This window comes from Panthera onca, chromosome F2, assembly GCF_046562875.1.
Source record: "Panthera onca isolate mPanOnc1 chromosome F2, mPanOnc1 haplotype 2, whole genome shotgun sequence".
In the NCBI taxonomy this organism is placed as follows: Eukaryota; Metazoa; Chordata; class Mammalia; order Carnivora; family Felidae; genus Panthera; species Panthera onca.
In genome coordinates this window covers 81,742,543-81,759,444 of record NC_138356.1, presented here as the reverse complement: position 1 = coordinate 81,759,444, position 16,902 = coordinate 81,742,543, and the positions used below count along the sequence as shown (strand labels likewise).

Below are 16,902 nucleotides of genomic sequence, written 5' to 3'. Positions count from 1 at the left end.
CTGGCCAGACGAGGCTCCTTTATCCTCATTAACTACCTACCTGACCCCCAACGAGGCCTCGGATAAATGGCTCAGAGGCCCCTCCCCTCTGAGGCTCCTTGCACCAAGGCAGGCGCAGGCAGGCAGAGAGCCGGGCAGGCTTGGGGCACGCTGGTGTCAGGCCCCAGGTCACATAGCCACGGTGGAGGACAGGTCAAGTCCCTCCCAGGCCGGGGCAGTTGGTGCTGAGACAGGGTGGGGGCATACGGCAGGAGGGAGGGACCTGGCACTCGGGGTGGGGTCCTGGAGGGAGGGGACAGCGTCTGGGAGGGGTCCTGGGACGAGTGGGGGCAGGGCCTGATCTGACTTCATTCCCGGGTCCCTCTGACCGCTGCGGGCGGGTGCAGGCAGGGAGAGCGGAGGATGTGGCCTGTGTGGGATCTGGGCGGGGGGGGGGGGGGGGGGGGGGGGGGAGCGGCGGGGGGGGGGGGAGCGGGGGGGGGGTGGAGCCAGGGTTTCAGAGACGACCAGACTTCCAGGTTGGGCAGGTGTGCGATGGGCGGTGGGGGCCCTCACTGAGATGAGGGGCGGATGCGTGCACACACGTGTGCATGTGTGAATATGCGTGGCTACACGTGCACCTGCGCGCAGATGTTTCCCCGTATTTGTGAGCACACGCGCGACCGTGCGCACGCGTGTGCTTGCACAAGGACACACGGCAAGAAGAGAGCCGGGCTCGGTGTGTGCTCACTGGGACGTGAGGGGCCGTGGGGTGGACACCAGAGCTGGGACGGGAGGGCTTGCCCGGAGGGGACCGTTTAGGGAGCGCCCCGTGGCCGGGCCAGAGCCCCGGGGGGCCCCAGGGCCTCTGAGAAGGAGGGCCGGGTGGGGTGGACGGCCGGTGTCTCTGGCAGCACCTCCCACTGTGTGTCCCCGGGCTGGCTCAGGCCCCCACCCCAGCCTCACCTGGCACCCGGGCCTCTGCTGGCCAAAAGCCAGGCGCTGGGGGTCTCTGGCCGTCCCCAGCAATGGGCTCTCGTGTGGCCACAGGTCACTCCTTTCCGTGAACGCTCACAGTCTCTCCCAGGGCACTGTCTCCTCCCCTGACACAGGCCACTTGTCCTCCGATCCCGGCCTGGGTCACTGAGGCTTTTGTTGCCCACTGCCCCCCTCGGGCTCCCAGGGACAGCGACGACTCACGCCCAAGCCCCCCTGGTTCCTGCGTGGGGGAAACTAACCAAACTGCCCTTGCTGCCAGAAAGTTCCTCCCGGTGTCCAGCCCTCACCCTGAGGCCCGCCTCAGCCCCGGCCCATCGTCGCAAGGCCTCCCAGAGGCCCGGGGGCTGGCCTCGGGGTGGGGGCCAGGGAGCCCTGTGGGTGTCTGAGCAGGGTCGCAGGGTGGAGGCTGCTGGGACGGGAGGTGGGTGACCGTGCGGGTGAGGGACTGAGAGTGAGCCGGGCGGGGACGGGAAGCTGGGGGTCAGCCGAGGAGGACCCCTAAGAGTGACCGCCAGTTCCTGAGTCCCGACCACAGGCTGGGACTGGCTTAAGCTCCACGGGAACACCTTGTTGGATGTCACGGCCCCGTCATGAGGTAGGAGCAGAACCAAGCCCCCCGTGAGGCTCACAGGGTCACCGTCAGCCGAGGATCCTTTGCCCACCTGCCACACCGTCCCAGATGTCTCCCTGACGTGCAGGCCAGGGTGCCCCCGCCCCGACATCAGATGCCCTGGGTGCCTCGGTTTCCCCGCTCCCTCAGGCGCTGTGATTCTCCAGCCCCACTCCAGTCTGTCCGACCCTCCTCCCCAGGCTCAGCGCCCTCCCCCGCAAGGCCCGGTGCACACACGCAGACCCACCCCGGGCCCTGCCTCCACATCCCCTCCCCACCCACCCCAGGCCGCCAATGGCATCCCCAGATGCCAGCCACAAAAGGCACTCTGTTGTCCTGCCCGGCCCCCTGAACAGTGCCTGCCTGTGTGTCCTGGGAAAAGGCTGCGCTGGGGGAGGGGTGGGGTGGGCGCCCTCAGCACCGAGGACAGCCCAGGGGCTGGCTGGCGGGCAGGGGCCGGGAGAGCAAGCGGATGAGGCCGTCCGGGGACGCGCAACCGCCCCTGCCCACGCAGCCTGCCCTCCCTGCCCAGGGAGCCCAGGGACCCCTACGGATCCCTCCCGGCCGAGGCAGCCTGGGCCCCAGGGGGCCGCGTGGGCTCTGGGAGTGGGGGGGGGGGGGCATAGATCCAGGACAACCCAGGACGAGGGGCCTTTGTCAGTGAGCACAGACGCAGGTGGGGCATGAGAACGTGGCTCCCCACCCCACAGTCACCTTGTGTTCGTGCTCCCGGCCTGTGCGGACAGGGCTCCCCTGAACCCCTCCGCTCACCTGCGGGGAGTCCCACGCCTGCCCCGAGGAACCCCCAGGTCACGCCGCACTCAGCAGAGAGGTAGGGGCAGAGCAGGGAGGTGCCACCACAGGGCCGAGGGGGGGCGGGGCCCGAGAGGCCCACCGCATCACCACGCCTTCTGGCCCGGCCCCTCGGGAAGCCCCCTTCCCTTGCGCCCCTGCCTGGGCACAGGTGCCGTGGCGGGGAGTCTGCCCAAGAGAAGAGAGAAAGGCCCCCCGCCACCCGAAGGGCCGCTGCTGGGGGCTGGGAGGGGGGGGGGGCCTGTGTGGCTCGGCCGCAGCCCCCCGCCCCGCAGCCCCACGAGGGCGAGGCGGTCTTCACCCTTATTTCACAAGGGAGGCTGGCGGACTCCCCGCACCAAGGGTAGCTCAGGAGCTGGGGCCTGGAGCTGGGGGCCAGCTCCCTGACCGGCCTTGTCACGCCTCCTCTTGCCCAGAATCCCATCACCCCAAAGCCCTCGCAGGCCTCGAAGCTGCTCCTCCGGGCGCCAGGAGCTCCGCCCCCGTTCCTGGCCCGGCCCTGGCCTGGGGAGCACTCGTCCTCCAGGACACCGAGGCGGCCTGCCCTCGAGGGCCTCACCAGCGCCTGCCGCCTGCCTGCCGGGCCCTCCCCAGAGTGGGCGTGTCCTGCACCCCGAGCGCGCACGCACGTACCTAGGCACGCAGGCGCAAGCGTGCAGTAGCATGTGCGTGCACACAGCCAGCCTCTCCCGGAGACGGCCCTAAGCGGGGACGCGACGGCATAGATCCCAGGGTGGGGGTGGGGGACTCTCACGAGGAGGGGGTGGCTGACTGTGCTCTCCTCTCAGGGTCGGCCGGCTTGGCGCCCCGGGGGGAGCCGCTGAGCCCCGAGGCTGCCCTGGCCACCCGGCTGCGGGCCCGTGAGTGATGCCCCGATCCACACCCCACACCGGGATCTGTGCTCCCCGGGTCTCCAGAGGGAGGGGCTCGTCCGAGGTCACCTGCCCAAGGTCGCATGGGAGAGGGCAAGGGGACAGCAGGAAGGTCGGAAGAGGGGGTCAGGAAGGGGCCCCGGGGGCACACCTAGGCCCTGGGGCTGCTCTGTGCTGAGGCTCCAGGGCATCGCGGGCGGCCCGACTGGGTGGCCTCAGCAGAGTTCCTGACCGCTTGCGAGGGTGGGGGGGCAGGGGGCGAGCAGCGACCGGCACTTAGCCCGCACCTGCTTTGTGGAATCGAGGTCCTCCGGCTCCCAAAGTCCCCTGTACCTGCTCCAGAAGCACAGCTGGGGCGGCAAGGCTGACCGTCCCGTCCCAGTGCTCAGAGGAGCAAAGGCTCCCCCAGCTGGAGGCTGCACCCGGGGCCTCCCCCGACACCCACGGGGTGACCTCTCCCCTCTGTGGGGGGCAGCTGAGGAGAAGGACGGCCAGCGAGGGTGGGGCCGGGGCTCAAGGTCACAACCTCTGCCCACGGTCCTCCAGCTCTGGAGGGAGGCGGGAGCAAGCAGACGCAGTGCCCCCCCCCCCCCCCCCCCCGGCCCCGAGCAGGGGACGGTGGGGCCCACGGATGGACCGCCGGGTGCTGAGGAGTGGGTGTGGGTGCAGGGCGGGAGTGTACCTACGTGTGCACACGGTGTAGGAGGGAGTGCATGTCCGAGGACAAGTGGGGGGGCCTTTGTGCGGGTGGGGGAGCGTGTGCGTGTGGTGTGAGTGGACCGCGTGCAGGTGTGTGTGCGTGTGCAGGCGTGGGTGTGCGAGTGGACGTGCTGCTGTCCACAAAGGGCTTCTGGAGGCGCCACGTGTGAGGTGGGGCCCAGGGGCGGGTCCAGCTGGGGGCGGGGGCAGGGGCGGGGGAAGACGCGCTCTCCCGCCTGCTGATTCCCTCTCCTTTCCATTCAGGTCTTGCAGCCCTGGTCACATGCCTTTCCCGGGGCACCAGATGTCACCCCCCAGCCGGATCAGGTCCGTACCAAGTCCTGCCCTCGACAGCCCCGAGGCTGCCCTGCCTTCTGCAGTTCTAGGCTCTCTGGGGCACAGGGCGGCAAGGCTCCCAGCCCTGAGTCACCAAGTCTCAGAGAAGCGGCTGCTCCAAAGTCACCTTGCCACGCGGGAGGGAGGTTGGGGCCATCAACTCCCTTGCAGGCTCAAGCCTTAAAGGGGGGTGGGGGTGGGGGTGGACGGCGGCACAGGCTTCAGAGGGTGGGGCCTGGTGCTCTCTCCACAGCCCCCCCATCTGGGTGGAGGTCAGTGATGAGACCAGGCCATCCCTGGGTGGCCCTGCCCACCAGCCCTCGGCGTCTCCGCCTCAGAGACCTTCAGCCCTGAGACAGCACCCCAAAATCGGCAGCCAGCCCCCCAAAACTGCCTGGGCTGGGGCTCAACTCCGGTGCCTGCCCTGGAGCCTCTCCTGGCTTCTGGTGGTTGCTGGGGCCACAGAGATCGACGGGCTGGAAGACAGGCGGCAGGACCAGCACAAAGATAATGGAGGTGCCAAAGGTGATAACTGGGAGTGGGGGTGTGGGGGCGTAGGGGGCGGGGTGCCGGGGCATGGCGGGTGAGCCGGGTGCCCATGATGTACACTGAACACTTCCACTTGCCCATGCAAGACATATGCAGTTGTCCTGCCGAAGCACAGAGCGTTCTGGAAAGACAACAGGGACTCACCAACGGGGTCACTCGGGGCAGAGGACCTGCGTTTGGGGGCAAGACGGAGACTCCTATTTGCTCCCTAGCCCTTGGTGCTTCTTTAATTACGAGGCAAGGGTCCCTACGGAGAAGGGGGACAGGGGAGGTGGGGCCGGAGCGGGACAGATGTGCCCCCGTAGCGCACTTTGTCCCTGAGCTCGTCTTTGCCTCCCCCTGCGAGCAGGACTGCGTCCCCCTGCCCCCCCCAGCTGAGAACACCGAGGCAGGGAGGCTCCTTAGCACCTGGTGTCAGAAGACCCGAGCCCAGGGGTCTGCATTCGGCTCCCTCTGCGGGTCTTAGGGGCTCCTTGCCAAGACCTGTCCCCTGCGGGGAGGGACTCAGGCTCCATCCCCGGCGACTGAAACCTTTTCCCCACAGTCGAGCAACACAAGTGGGGCCCAGAGTCCAGGGCGTTCTGTGTGCTTGTCTTTATGGGATCCGTGCACCCTGACGATGACGTGGGGGGGTCTCGGGTGGTCAGGGAGGTGGGCATTTTGTCACGATGGCTGCGGTCTGCAGTGCAGCTGTGGGCACCTGGCGTGAATAGGCGTGTTCTGCCTCCTGTAACCCCGCTGCCCGCAGGGGCCCCCCGCCGTTGGTCGGGCCAAGTCACCACCCCTATTTAAGATCCCCTCGGTACTTCCCCCAGCTCCCGGGACACGGCCCAAGGCCTCCAGGGCTCAGGTCTGGCCCGCCTCCCCCTGCAGCCCCTGTCCTGCCATTCACCCTCCTTTCCAAGTCCCGTCCGTTCCTCACAGCTGTCCTGTCGCCTGCCACAGGGCCTTTGCGTGGCTGTTCCCTCCCCTTCACCACCACCCACCCACCCCTTCTGTGGGTCCCCATTAGCCCGTCGCTTCCTTGCAGCAGCCTCCGTGGGAGCCCCACATCTGGACGCCTGCAGGCTTCTCCTTATCCTCCACGGTCTAGAGCTGATTCACAGAGCTTGTCAGAGCCTTTTCACTCCCAGATTCCCGTCAGCCCTCATCCTGCGGAGGGGGGGGGGGGACCGTGCCCTCCTCGCGGCCCTCACTGCACCCCCAGTGCAAGGGTACACACGCGGGCACCCACACGTTTAGTGTATGTGTGCACGAGGGCCCCCGGGCCATGCGTGTTTACCCAGCAACCACGGCTCTGCCCTGTGGCGCAGCTGCAGCCAGGGAGGCCGGAGGCGGGAGGGTTCCAGAGGACAATGGGGGAGTGTGGGTTCGCCGGCACAAATGGGGTTACCGAACCCCTCCAGGTGCGGGGTCTCCACGACAGAGCTTTAGTCTCCGGCCCAGCTCTTGCGCACGGAGCCGACCCGGCGCCCGCCCAAGGGTAAAACGCGGCTCACTTCAACACTGCCATCCGGGCTCACATTCACGGCAGACCCGCACCGCGCCACGCACACAGATGCGACAGTTTGCATGCCTGCACACACATGCGGGCGGCGTGCACGGCGCACATGGACACAAACACGCTCGCCCGTGGCCGCGCACCGTGCGCCGGGGCACGGGGGCCGGGCGAGCCGGGAAGAGCCAGGTGACGGGGCCGGCCCGAGACGCCAGCGAGCGGCCCCGGCGGGCGGGCGGGCGGGCGGCGGGGCGCCCGGCGGGAGGGCGGGGCGGCCGGGGGCTGCCCAGGATGGGGCGGGCGCGGGCGGGCGCGGAGGAGACGGAAGGGGCGGGCAGGCCGCCGGGCGGGCGCGGGCGCCCTCTCCCGGCCGTCCGGGGCAGCGCGCCGCCCTCTGCCACCGCCACCGCAGCCCCGCGCCGGCCGCCCGGGCCCCGGCCGCGAGTTTGTCCCCAGGGGGCGGGCTCGGGTCCCCGGACCCGCTCCGGGAGGCGGGGCCGGCCAGGGGACGAAGGCGCCGCGCGAGTCGGCCCGCGCGCGGCCGCTCGCCCGGGGCCTGCCGGGGCCGCCTGCCGGCGAGGCCTCGCAGCCGAGTGTCCGCAGGCGCCCCGCTGCCTCGGGACCCGGCCGGCCCGGACGCCGCAGCCCCAGCACGCTGCGGGGCCCGGCGCGTCGGATCGCGGGACGAGCACCGGGGGCCTCGGCTGGAAGGCTCCGAGAGCACAATCCGCGCTCCCATTGCACGGACGCGGCCGCCGAGGCCCGCGGCGGGCCGGGGCCCGCGGACAGGGGAAGGGACTTGGAGGGCTCGGCAACTTAGCCGTGTCCCCTCCCCGCCCGGGGTCGGCGGAGTGCGGCGTGAGGCCGAGGGCAGCGAACCGCCCGGTGCCCGCCCCCGCGCGGGAGCGCGGCGGGGACAAGCGCCCTTCTCCGGGATGCGAGGCAGAGAACGCCCCGCTCGAGCCCCCAGCGCCGTGCCCGCCCGCGGAGCCGCGCGCCGCCGGGGCGCATTCCCGCCGGCCTCGGGCTCGGCCCCCCGGCCGCCCGGGCTCCGCGGCTCGCGGGCCGTCCCCCGCCCCCCAGATGCACGCGCAACAAGTCTGAAAGCAGCGCGGAGGAGCAGCGAGCGAGCCGGGGAGGAAGGCGGCGGGCTCGGCGCGGGGCGCTCCGGGATCCCCGAATGCGCGCAACGTCCGCCTCCAGGGACCGGGCGCGGGTGGCGGGTGCTCGGGTGACTCGGCGGGCGGCCCACGTCCCCTCCCTGAGCTGCGACTCTGCGCGGGCGGGGGCGCGCCCAGAGCCCCCGCCCCCTCCTTCGGCGGCGTGACCTTGCTCGGGTACTCAAAGCCGGACCCGGCGGCACCCGGCGTCCGGGCGCAGAGTTTCTCCATCGCCCGCGGTCGGGGAGGGAGCGGCTCCCTCCCTCGACCTCCTTCGCCGCCTCCTCGGCTGCGGGGGTCGCCGGGGAATGGAAGTCTTCAGGGTTCTAGGAGACGCCATGGCCGCTGCTCCAGACCCCAAAAACCATATATCACCTCCCGGATGCGACAAGGGACCCCAGGCTCCGGTTCCCCCCCCCCCCCCACTCCACTCCACCGCCCGCGCGGCCGCTGCTCAGAGGGGGTGTGTGTTTGTGTCTGTGGGGGAGGGCACCAACGGTCTCCTTGGGTCCCGAGGGTGGGGTAGGAGAGCAGACCTCCGGGCCACCTCCCCAACACGTCCGCCGAGAGGCTCTTCTGGGGCGGGGGTGCGCGCCCCCTGCCCTCCCACGCGCCTTCACGCCTTTCAACTCCTCCCGAGTTGCAGCTAAGGAACCCCTGCCCCGGACCCGGGGGAACCGGGCGTGATGGGGAGTGCGCCGCGGGGAAGGGTGCTAGGGTGGGGTGGGTTAGGGCTCGTCAGGTCCCAGCCTGGGTCCTCGCGCTCCAAGAAACTTGGAAGCCCAAAATAAAAGTGGGAAGGGTAAGGTGCCCAGCGGGCCGGGGCCTGGCTGCCAGGCTGGGCTCTCTCTCTGAGCTGCCTGGGAAGTGACCCAGCAGGAGTCGCTGGGGCTCGGCGGAGGGACCCGGGCTCAGAGCCGCAGCCTCGGACTCGTCCTCCCGGCCGCCTGGCTCCCGGCGATTCTCATCTTCGTCGCCCCCTCCCAGGCAGGCCCGAGTCGCGGGTTGCCCGGCCCAGGGGGCCACAGGGACCCAGGAGAGGGTGTCTGGCTGGGCCCGGCGCCCCCAACCTCCCCAGGAGGGGGCAATGCTCATTCCTCGAGGCAGCTACGCGCGGCTCCCAGAGAGAGCAGCCGCGGCGGAGGGCCGGCGGCCTCTGTTCGCTGGGGATGGGGACCGACCGAGGAGTGCCGGGTGCCTCGCCTCGCTGCCTCGCAGGGAGAGGGCGCAGGGCAGACCCAAAGTTCGAAGCGGCTTATCCGCACGGCCTGTCCGAGCGAGTGGAAAAGAAGACGAGAACGGAAAGAGCCAGGTCGTTTGTGTGTGTTGGGGGGGGGGGAGGTGGTGGGGTGGTGGGGGGCACTAGGGTAGTCCTCCGCTGCTTTGGGGTGGGGGGAGAGAGCCTCCAGGGGTCTCCAAAGCCAGTACCGGTCTAAGGGTGAGGGCTGAGGGGGAGCCTGGAGGCTTCTGGCGGCAGCCCCGGGGGCTCTGCGTGGGGGGAGGACACCTCGGGCCCCTACACTGTCTGTAGGGGGCTCTGAGGGTGGTGAAGGGAAGGAGGGACACACGGGGGTGTCTCTCCTCAACCTACCTGGGTCTATGTGTGGCCTTAGGGGTCACATCTGGGTCCCCAAGACCCCTGCCAGCATCTGTCTGTGTCGGGGACACAACGGGAACGCCTTCTCCAGCCTGCCCCGGGTCTGTGCATGTGACGGGGAGGGATGCCTTCCCCAGCCCAGCCTGCCAGGCTGGCCAGGCTGCGTGTGTGGACTGGGGGGAGGTGAGCAAAGCCAAGGAGCCTCTACTACGTCCAGGGTCGCCCCCTCCTCAGCCCGCCGGGTGCGGGCACGCAGAGACCTGCCAGATTCCCTGGCTGCCGCTGGAGGAGGCAGGGGGCTGGGGGGGGGGGGGGGCGTCCAAAGTCCCGAGCTCCGAGCGCAAACCTCGGAGCTGCGAAGCCCCAAACGGCGAAGTTAGGAAGTCCGGGCGCCCGCCCCTCCCCCGACCCCCTCCCACCCTCGCCGCGCCCCCGGCCCCCGGCCCCCGGCCCCCGGCCCCCGGTCCCCGGCCGGAGTCTTCCTTACCTTCCCCAGCAGCAGCGGCACCGCCGGCGAAGACTTGATCCGGCGAGTTGCAAATCCCCAGGAGCGCCCCGCGTCGCCGGCGGCCGAGCCGGGCGCCCGACCCGAGGGGGGGGGGGGGGCTCCTCCTGCCGCCGCCGCCCCCGGCCCGCTCCAGGCCTAGCCGGACGCACCCCGGGGTGCCCCCGCCGGCGCACGCAGGCCCCCTCCCCTCCCCCCCCCGCCTGCTGGAGCCCCCCGGGCGCCGGGGGGTCCGGATGCCCGGGCTGCAGGCGATGCGGGGCGCGCGGGCCCGGGCCCGGCCAGGACGCGGCGCGGCCGCCTGTGCTCCCGGCTCGCCGGCTCCGCGCTCGCTCCGCCGGGGCCGCCGCCAACGCCGCGCCCGCCGCCGCCGCCGCCGCCTGCGCCCGCCGCTCCCTCTCCGGCCGCCGCCGCTCCGCTCCTCTCGCCTGCCCCGCTCTTCTCGCCTTTTTTCCCCTTCCTGAGGGGGGGGCGAGCCGAGCCGAGCCGGGGGCGGGGCGGCGAGGGGAGGAGGAGGAGGAGGCCGAGGACTGGGAGAAGGAGGAGGAGAGAGGCGAGCCGCTTCCCCCCACCGGGCTGCCGGCGCTCCCCAATCTCTTGCTCTCTGAAACTGGATCCCGAATCGGGAGCCAGAGACTGCATTACGGATTACATCAGGCTTTATAGAGCTTCCAGATCACACATTAGAGGGGAGCGCGAGCGGGGGGCGGGGTGTGGGGGAGGGGAGAGAGATAAGGGGGGGGGGTACGGATAAAATGCACACACGCGCGCACACCGAGGAAAGCCCAGCTCCTGCCCCAGGCAGAAGGAACGCCAAGAGTTGGGTCTCTGCTCTCTGTCTGTTCCAGGAGCCGAGGAGTGGCTAGTCACCGCCTGGTTGGTGGGTGGATGGATGGATGGATGGATGGATGGGTGGTTGCATGGGTGGGGGTAGGGTAAGTGAATGAATGCATGACTGGGTAGGTGGGTGGATGGAGGGGTGAGAGGGTGGATGGGTGGGTGTAAGGTAAGGGAATGGACGTGTGGGTGGGTGGATGGATGGATGGATGGATGGATGATGGGTGGGTGGATGGCTGGGCGGGTAAGTGGATGGATGGATGGATGGATAGATGGATGGATGGATGGATGGATGATGGGTGGGTGGATGGCTGGGCGGGTAAGTGGATGGATGGATGGATGGATGGATGAATGGGTGGATGGATGGATGGATGAATGGGTGGTTGCATGGGTGGGGGTAGGGTAAGTGAATGAATGCATGACTGGGTAGGTGGGTGGATGGAGGGGTGAGAGGGTGGATGGGTGGGTGTAAGGTAAGGGAATGGACGTGTGGGTGGGTGGATGGATGGATGGATGGATGGATGATGGGTGGGTGGATGGCTGGGCGGGTAAGTGGATGGATGGATGGATGGATGGATGGATAGATGGATGGATGGATGGATGGATGATGGGTGGGTGGATGGCTGGGCGGGTAAGTGGATGGATGGATGGATGGATAGATGGATGGATGGATGGATGGATGGATGGTTGGATGGGTGGGGGTAGGGTAAGTGAATGAATGCATGACTGGGTAGGTGGGTGGATGGAGGGGTGAGAGGGTGGATGGGTGGGTGTAAGGTAAGGGAATGGACGTGTGGGTGGGTGGATGATGGATGGACGGATGGTTCAACGGTTGGATGGGTGAGTGGATGGGCGGATGGACAGAGGACATATAGGTGGAGGGAAGTTGTGGGGGCTTGTGCATAGACAGTACAGGCACATGGAAGGAAGGATGAGGTAAGGGGGTGTAGAGGAAGGAGGTGTGTGGGAGGGTGGATGGACCTGAAGCCTGGAGAGGCGGGCAGGATGTGGAGTGGAAGGGTGGAGGGCGGGTGCATGGAGGAAAGAGGCAGGAGAGTGCGGACTGAGAGATAGGCGCATAATCAGAAGCACGGCGTGGTGTGGCGTGGTGTGCGTGCAGGGCTGAAGAGGTGGGTGGCCCGTGAGGGTTGGCGGGGAGGACGCATGGGGAGGCGGATGAGAGTGGGTGGTCGGCTGAACGGAAGGAGAAAGGAGTTATGGGCAGAAGGTGGAAGTCGGAAGCACGGACTCTGGGCCCCGTCCAGAGCATCAGAGCGGGGGAGGGCCGACTGGTGCCGTCCAGGTTGGGTCTGTCCAGTGTGTGCTCAGGGGACTCCTAGAGACACTGAGGGAGGGGCCTTGGAGAAGAGCCAGAGGCGGCGGGTCTGGAAGCAGGCCACCATAGAGCCAGCGTGGCTGCCCTCGCTCGCCCCTCGCCGTTCTCACCCCACGCCCATCCTCCTTGGACCTGGTGACAGTGGGGACGTCCTGGGTCTATATTTGGATTCTGTTTTCCACAAACTGAGGGCAGTGGCCCCTTTAGCTGCTTTATCTTCCACCTTAAAGTGCCCGTAACCCCTCTTCTCCGGGGACCTGTAGCCAGTTACCCACAGGGGGCCTCTCTAGAATGAAATCCAGAGTCTTGGAGGAATGACCTCAGGGAAATTACTTCCAGATTCTTCTCTGCTGGGATGCTACTGCCCCCCAGCTCCTTGCTCTTTTTACGCAACTTGTGGTCCACTCTGAATGCAAGATCCTCTTTGACTCTGCTTGAATACTCAACACTTTACACACCTTACCATCTCAGCACTTTACCACTTGTGCTTCTGCCGTCCAGGCCCGCTCTCTGGTGCAGCTGTCTGCTTTTCTCAGCAGACTCAGCGGGACACCGAATCGGGGTGTCGTCATCGTCACCACCAAACATTAACTCACAGTCCTCGCTGTTCTCGACCTGTAGGTTGGCATCCAGCCCCGTACTGTGCTCCTCGTGACCATCACCACGACCCCCGGCCAGTGCCACTGTAGCACCGTCACGGTCAACACCATCACTGGTCACCGTCAGCACCCCCATCACAAGCGCCAGCCCTTGGTGGGGAGGGGCAGGGGAAGGCAATTCAAGATGGCTTGGGCGCCCAGATGGAGCGCCCTCCAGGGGTGGAGCTCTGTCCAAACCAGTCCCTCCTGCAAGGCCAGCCTGGGGCCTAAACCTCCCCTGGTCTCTCTAAGGGGCTGGTCGGGAGGGCTGCGGAGACAAAGACCACAAGGCAGCGGAGGGCCCTTCCCGGTACAACCTCCGGGCAGTCTGTCTCTTGCCTTCCCTCCCGAGGGAGAGAGCCTTCCTCCCCAAACCCTTGAACTGGGGGAAGACATGGAGGTGGTGCTGGGTGGGGGGCTACCTCCGGGGCCCCCCAGAGCAGCGCCCGCCCAGCCTTCGCATGGCCAGTTCCCCTGCAGCGGCCTGGCCTCCGCGTCCTCGTGCACTAGCAGCCCACGGCCACCAGGGGGCCTCTGCTATTAGGCCATGAGGCAGAGCCGAGGGTGCTGGCTGCTCTGAGTCAGGATTTCAGGGGCCGCTGTGCCCACCAGCCCTTCTCCCTGCTGAGGGGGGAGGGGCAGCCGTCCCCCACTCCTCTGCTTCGGGGCCTGGTCCCGGCTCCCAGGACAAGGTGGTGTCCCCTTAGACGGGGGCTTCGCAGGGCCATGCCAACCCCCCTCCTCGCACGGGGACTCCTTGCCTCCTTCCCTGACCTGCCCCTTTTGGAAAATTGACCCCTTGTTCCAGTTCCCGATCCAGGATCCAGATAGTGTGCCCACCTGGAGGCAGAGAGGACCTGTACCCCTCATGCTCCTCCCCGAGGAGGGACAACAGTCAGCTTGGAGCCTGAAGATCAGATGTAGGTAATTCTGCCCATTGTCGATCGTCCCCCCGCCCCCCCCCCCCCCCCCCGGCTGTCAGCTCAATGACCTGAAATAAACAGGGTCACATTCAACCCACGGCAGCCTCAGTTTCTCTGTTGGTGCATAATGGTCTTTTCTCAGAGCCCAGACACTCCCAGACTCTAGAGCTCTGAACTGATGGCCACGTTACCAGAAATTTGCTACCAATTTACATCCAGCAACCTCTTCCCAGACCTTCGACCCTCACCACTTGCACCTAACACTGGCGGCCCGGCCACAGCTGGACGAAACCCTGGGTGGACAGGGCAGGTTGAATAGACGGTCCTCGGCTGGCGTTACCTCATCCAGCTGGAAGCCGGCTTCCAGAACCTCCTCATACAGCCCGAGGGGGATATGACACTTGGCACCTAAAAAGCCCTCTTCACGGTCATAAACCAGTCCCTGACCACAGCCATTGACTCAGCTGAGACTCCTAAATGACTCTGAACTCACTGATCACTGACCCTGTCACATTCTGAGCCCTGACCCTGGGCACACACTGGCCCCTGACCTTGGGCACGCTCTGGGCCCTCACCCTGGTCACTCTCTGGGCCCGTTTCCTCGTCAGGTTTACGCATCCGGCTCCTGAGCAGCAAGGCTGAGCCTGCCCTGTACGGCATCCCTGAGGGATGGAGAACGGATTGTTGCAGGGCTGGGAGGAACCAGCGTGGAGCCACAGGAAACACATCTTCGGGGCCTGTCCATTTCCAACCGCGTTCACCGGAGACCATCCTGGTCTCAGAGGGAGAAGTAAGGGCTCAGGAAGGGGGTTTGTTTGAGGCCCTTCTGCGGGGGGGGGGAGGGGGTGGTCTAGACCGAAGCTCACTGGCTCTGGTCCATGGTCTCTCCACCCTGCCCGCTGGGACAGAGGTGGAGTGAGGTCACTTGGTGGCAGGGGAGGAGGGGACGGCACAGGATTTCCCTCCCAGGGCATCCCGCGGTCCCTCTCCAGCTACTCGTGAACTTCTCGAGCCTGAGGCAGAGGGTGAGGGGTGGGGGCTGAGCTCGGTGAGCAATTAGCTGATTCACAGGCACGATAATTAATTGTGGAAGCAACAAGGCCCAATTAGCCTCCCAGTCGGGACAGACGTGGCCTGTGGGGCTGCTGCTCTGCAGAAATGGCCCCGCCCTGTGCCCTCGGGCACCCCCGCCCCTTCTCACCCCCAGCTGGGCCCTCAGTCCTTCCAGGTTGCCAAATTTGGGGGGGGGGCAAGTAGAGGAGCAGCTGGGGAGAAAGGGGCTCCCACCTCCCTGGGAAGGCCCAGATTCTCGAGAATGAGGCTCAGGGGGTGCCCGGGGGCTCAGTCGGTTGAATATCCCACTTGCTTTGGGGTCATGATCTCAGGTTTGTGAGTTCGAGCCTCGCATCAGGCTTTCATGGAGCCCCGCTTTGTTATTCTCTGTACCCCTTTCTCTCTGCCCCTCCCTCCCTCTCTCTCCCTCAAATAAATAAACATTAAAAAAAAGAAAAAAGCATGAGGCTCAGGAGACCCCTCCTCCTGGAAGCCCTCCCTGCCTCTCAGGAGGCAAGGCCCCTTCCTGTGTTCCAGGCACGGGACAGATACTACTCTGGGACCCTCCCTGGACCCTCCTCTTGCCTGGGCCCAGAGGAGGACAGTGGCCAGACCTCCCACTACAGAAAGGCTCTACATCCCGGGCAGGCCCAGACCTGGGCTGACAGGCAATCATCCGTGGGTCCTGGGAAGACGGACGTGGTACATCCTCCGCGAGCCGATGTAGTCGCTGCCGCCAGACTGCAGGGTTCTGTCCCAACTGCTCCATTTTCTAGCTGTGTGACCTCAGGCGAGTTACTTACCCCTCTGTGCCTGCCTGTCTGTAAATTGGGGATGATAACAGCACCCACCTGCACGGTCTTTGTCAGGCTCAAATGAGCAAATTGCTTAAGGAGGCCTGGCACAGCCCGGGATACCAGTGGAGGTCCGAGCCCCGTTCCCCCCCTTCTCCCGCTCTTTGGTGCCCCACTTCCGGGCCAGGGCCCTGCTCTGGCCCCGCTCCCGCCTCCCCTGCACTGTCTCAGTCCAGGACCCCCTTGTTCCAGCCCCTCTGGGTCAGCGGGCGTGACTGTCGCGGATGACGGCCCCCCGGCCTCGCCCCACTCCAGCACCATAGGGGCGATTCGGGGACCCACCGTGGACACACCCTCAGCACAGCCCCTGGCCCCGTGGGCCCAGCTACGTGCTGGAGCCCAGGGCCGACAGGGCAGGAACACAGGAGGGGAGAGCGCCTGCCCCTTGGAAGTTCTCCCCACGGCTGGTCTCCAGCCCTCGTGCTGCGGCCTGTGCCCGGCCCTCCGTCCGATCCCTCTCACCGTGTCTGTGTGAGGCCCGGGAGAAGGCCAGGCCTGCCCCACACAGAGATCCTGGGGCAGTGTCTCACCTCACAGACCGCGGGGTCACTCGGGGGGGACGCTGGGCCTGGAGACACTATGGCCCCGTCAGCTAGGAGCTTCCACGGACGGTGTCAGACCTGCGGGGCACCGTGGTGTGGGCGCTCAGAAGTGAGACACGTGCCCTGAGACCTGGCCCCACAGGCCGGGAGGGGGCAAGGGACAGAGCAGGGTTGGGGAAGCGAGGAGAGCGGCCAGTCCACTTTGCTGAGCTCACGTCTGTGGCCACATCTGCTCTTGTCTGGGCCGGGCGGCATTATTTCCCTGTGTTCTACAGGAAAGCCTCAGAGAGGGGAAGGCTCCGGCCACGGCCACACAGCGAGTCCCCACAGACAGGAGGGAGGAGGACACTCAGGACCAAGTGCTCTGAAGGACTTTGTGCACACAGCCCTCAGCCCCTGGAGAGCCTGCCGGGCCAACCGCCTCTTGCTGGTCCAGGCCCGGACGAGGGGCCCCTGCTCGCGAGTGCCCGTGTCCCCAGGCCCTCTCTGGAGAAGTGTAGGGGTGGGGGTGGGGTGCCACGGGCAGGCTTATGTAACCCGAGTGGCCCTGCCCACTCCTTGGGCACCCTTGCCTGCCCCTGCCCTCCCGGGGGTGGGGGTGGAGGGAGGCCAGGTAGTTCCAGGCTATTTTCAACCACTGGTTCTCACAACTCTCAGTGAGAACCCAGTGCAATTGTCGGGTTTTCCTAACACCCCCGGGGGGGGGGCAGGGGGGGGCTGGGCAGAGGAAATGCAGGTCAGGGAGAGGTGTGGTGGCCCCCGTGGGGCTGCTGTGGGGCGCCTGGGGCCGGAGGGAGCTGGGGAAACCCTGGGGCCGTTGAAGCCCCTGCAAATGGTGACGCCTGGGAAGACAGTCCCCTGGCATTTCCTCAGCAGCTGCGCTGTCTCCTTCTGCCCTCACGGGGCCATTCCAAAGCCAGAAAAACGGAAGCTCAGAGAGGTGATGCGAGCTGCCCAAGGTCACACAGCCAGGGGCTAGGACTGACCCTGAAGCTCTCACTCTGACCAGGGTGGGGCCCAGAGTCAAAGACTTGTTCTTCAAAGGGGGTCTTCAAGATTGTCGTACAAGGGGCGGGAGAGGGAATGAATGGCCCCGGCTAGG

The 16,902-nt window shown here is 67.2% G+C and overlaps 1 protein-coding gene across 13 annotated transcripts in view; it reads right to left on the bottom strand.

Annotated features, from left to right (window-relative positions):
- The window catches only part of ADGRB1 (adhesion G protein-coupled receptor B1), an 81,113-nt gene extending 70,837 nt beyond the window's left edge, over nt 1–10,276 (bottom strand). For 3 of the 13 annotated variants that reach the window (XM_078441674.2, XM_078441673.2, XM_078441679.2), the window contains exon 1: nt 9,600–10,276. The gene's annotated coding sequence lies outside the window, so the exon portion shown is untranslated. Of the gene's footprint in view, nt 1–9,106; nt 9,128–9,599 lie in introns of those variants that run through there. The other 10 variants (XM_078441668.2, XM_078441671.2, XM_078441670.2 and 7 more) reach the window with 7 other exon arrangements.
- Nucleotides 10,277–16,902: the final 6,626 nt, after the last annotated feature.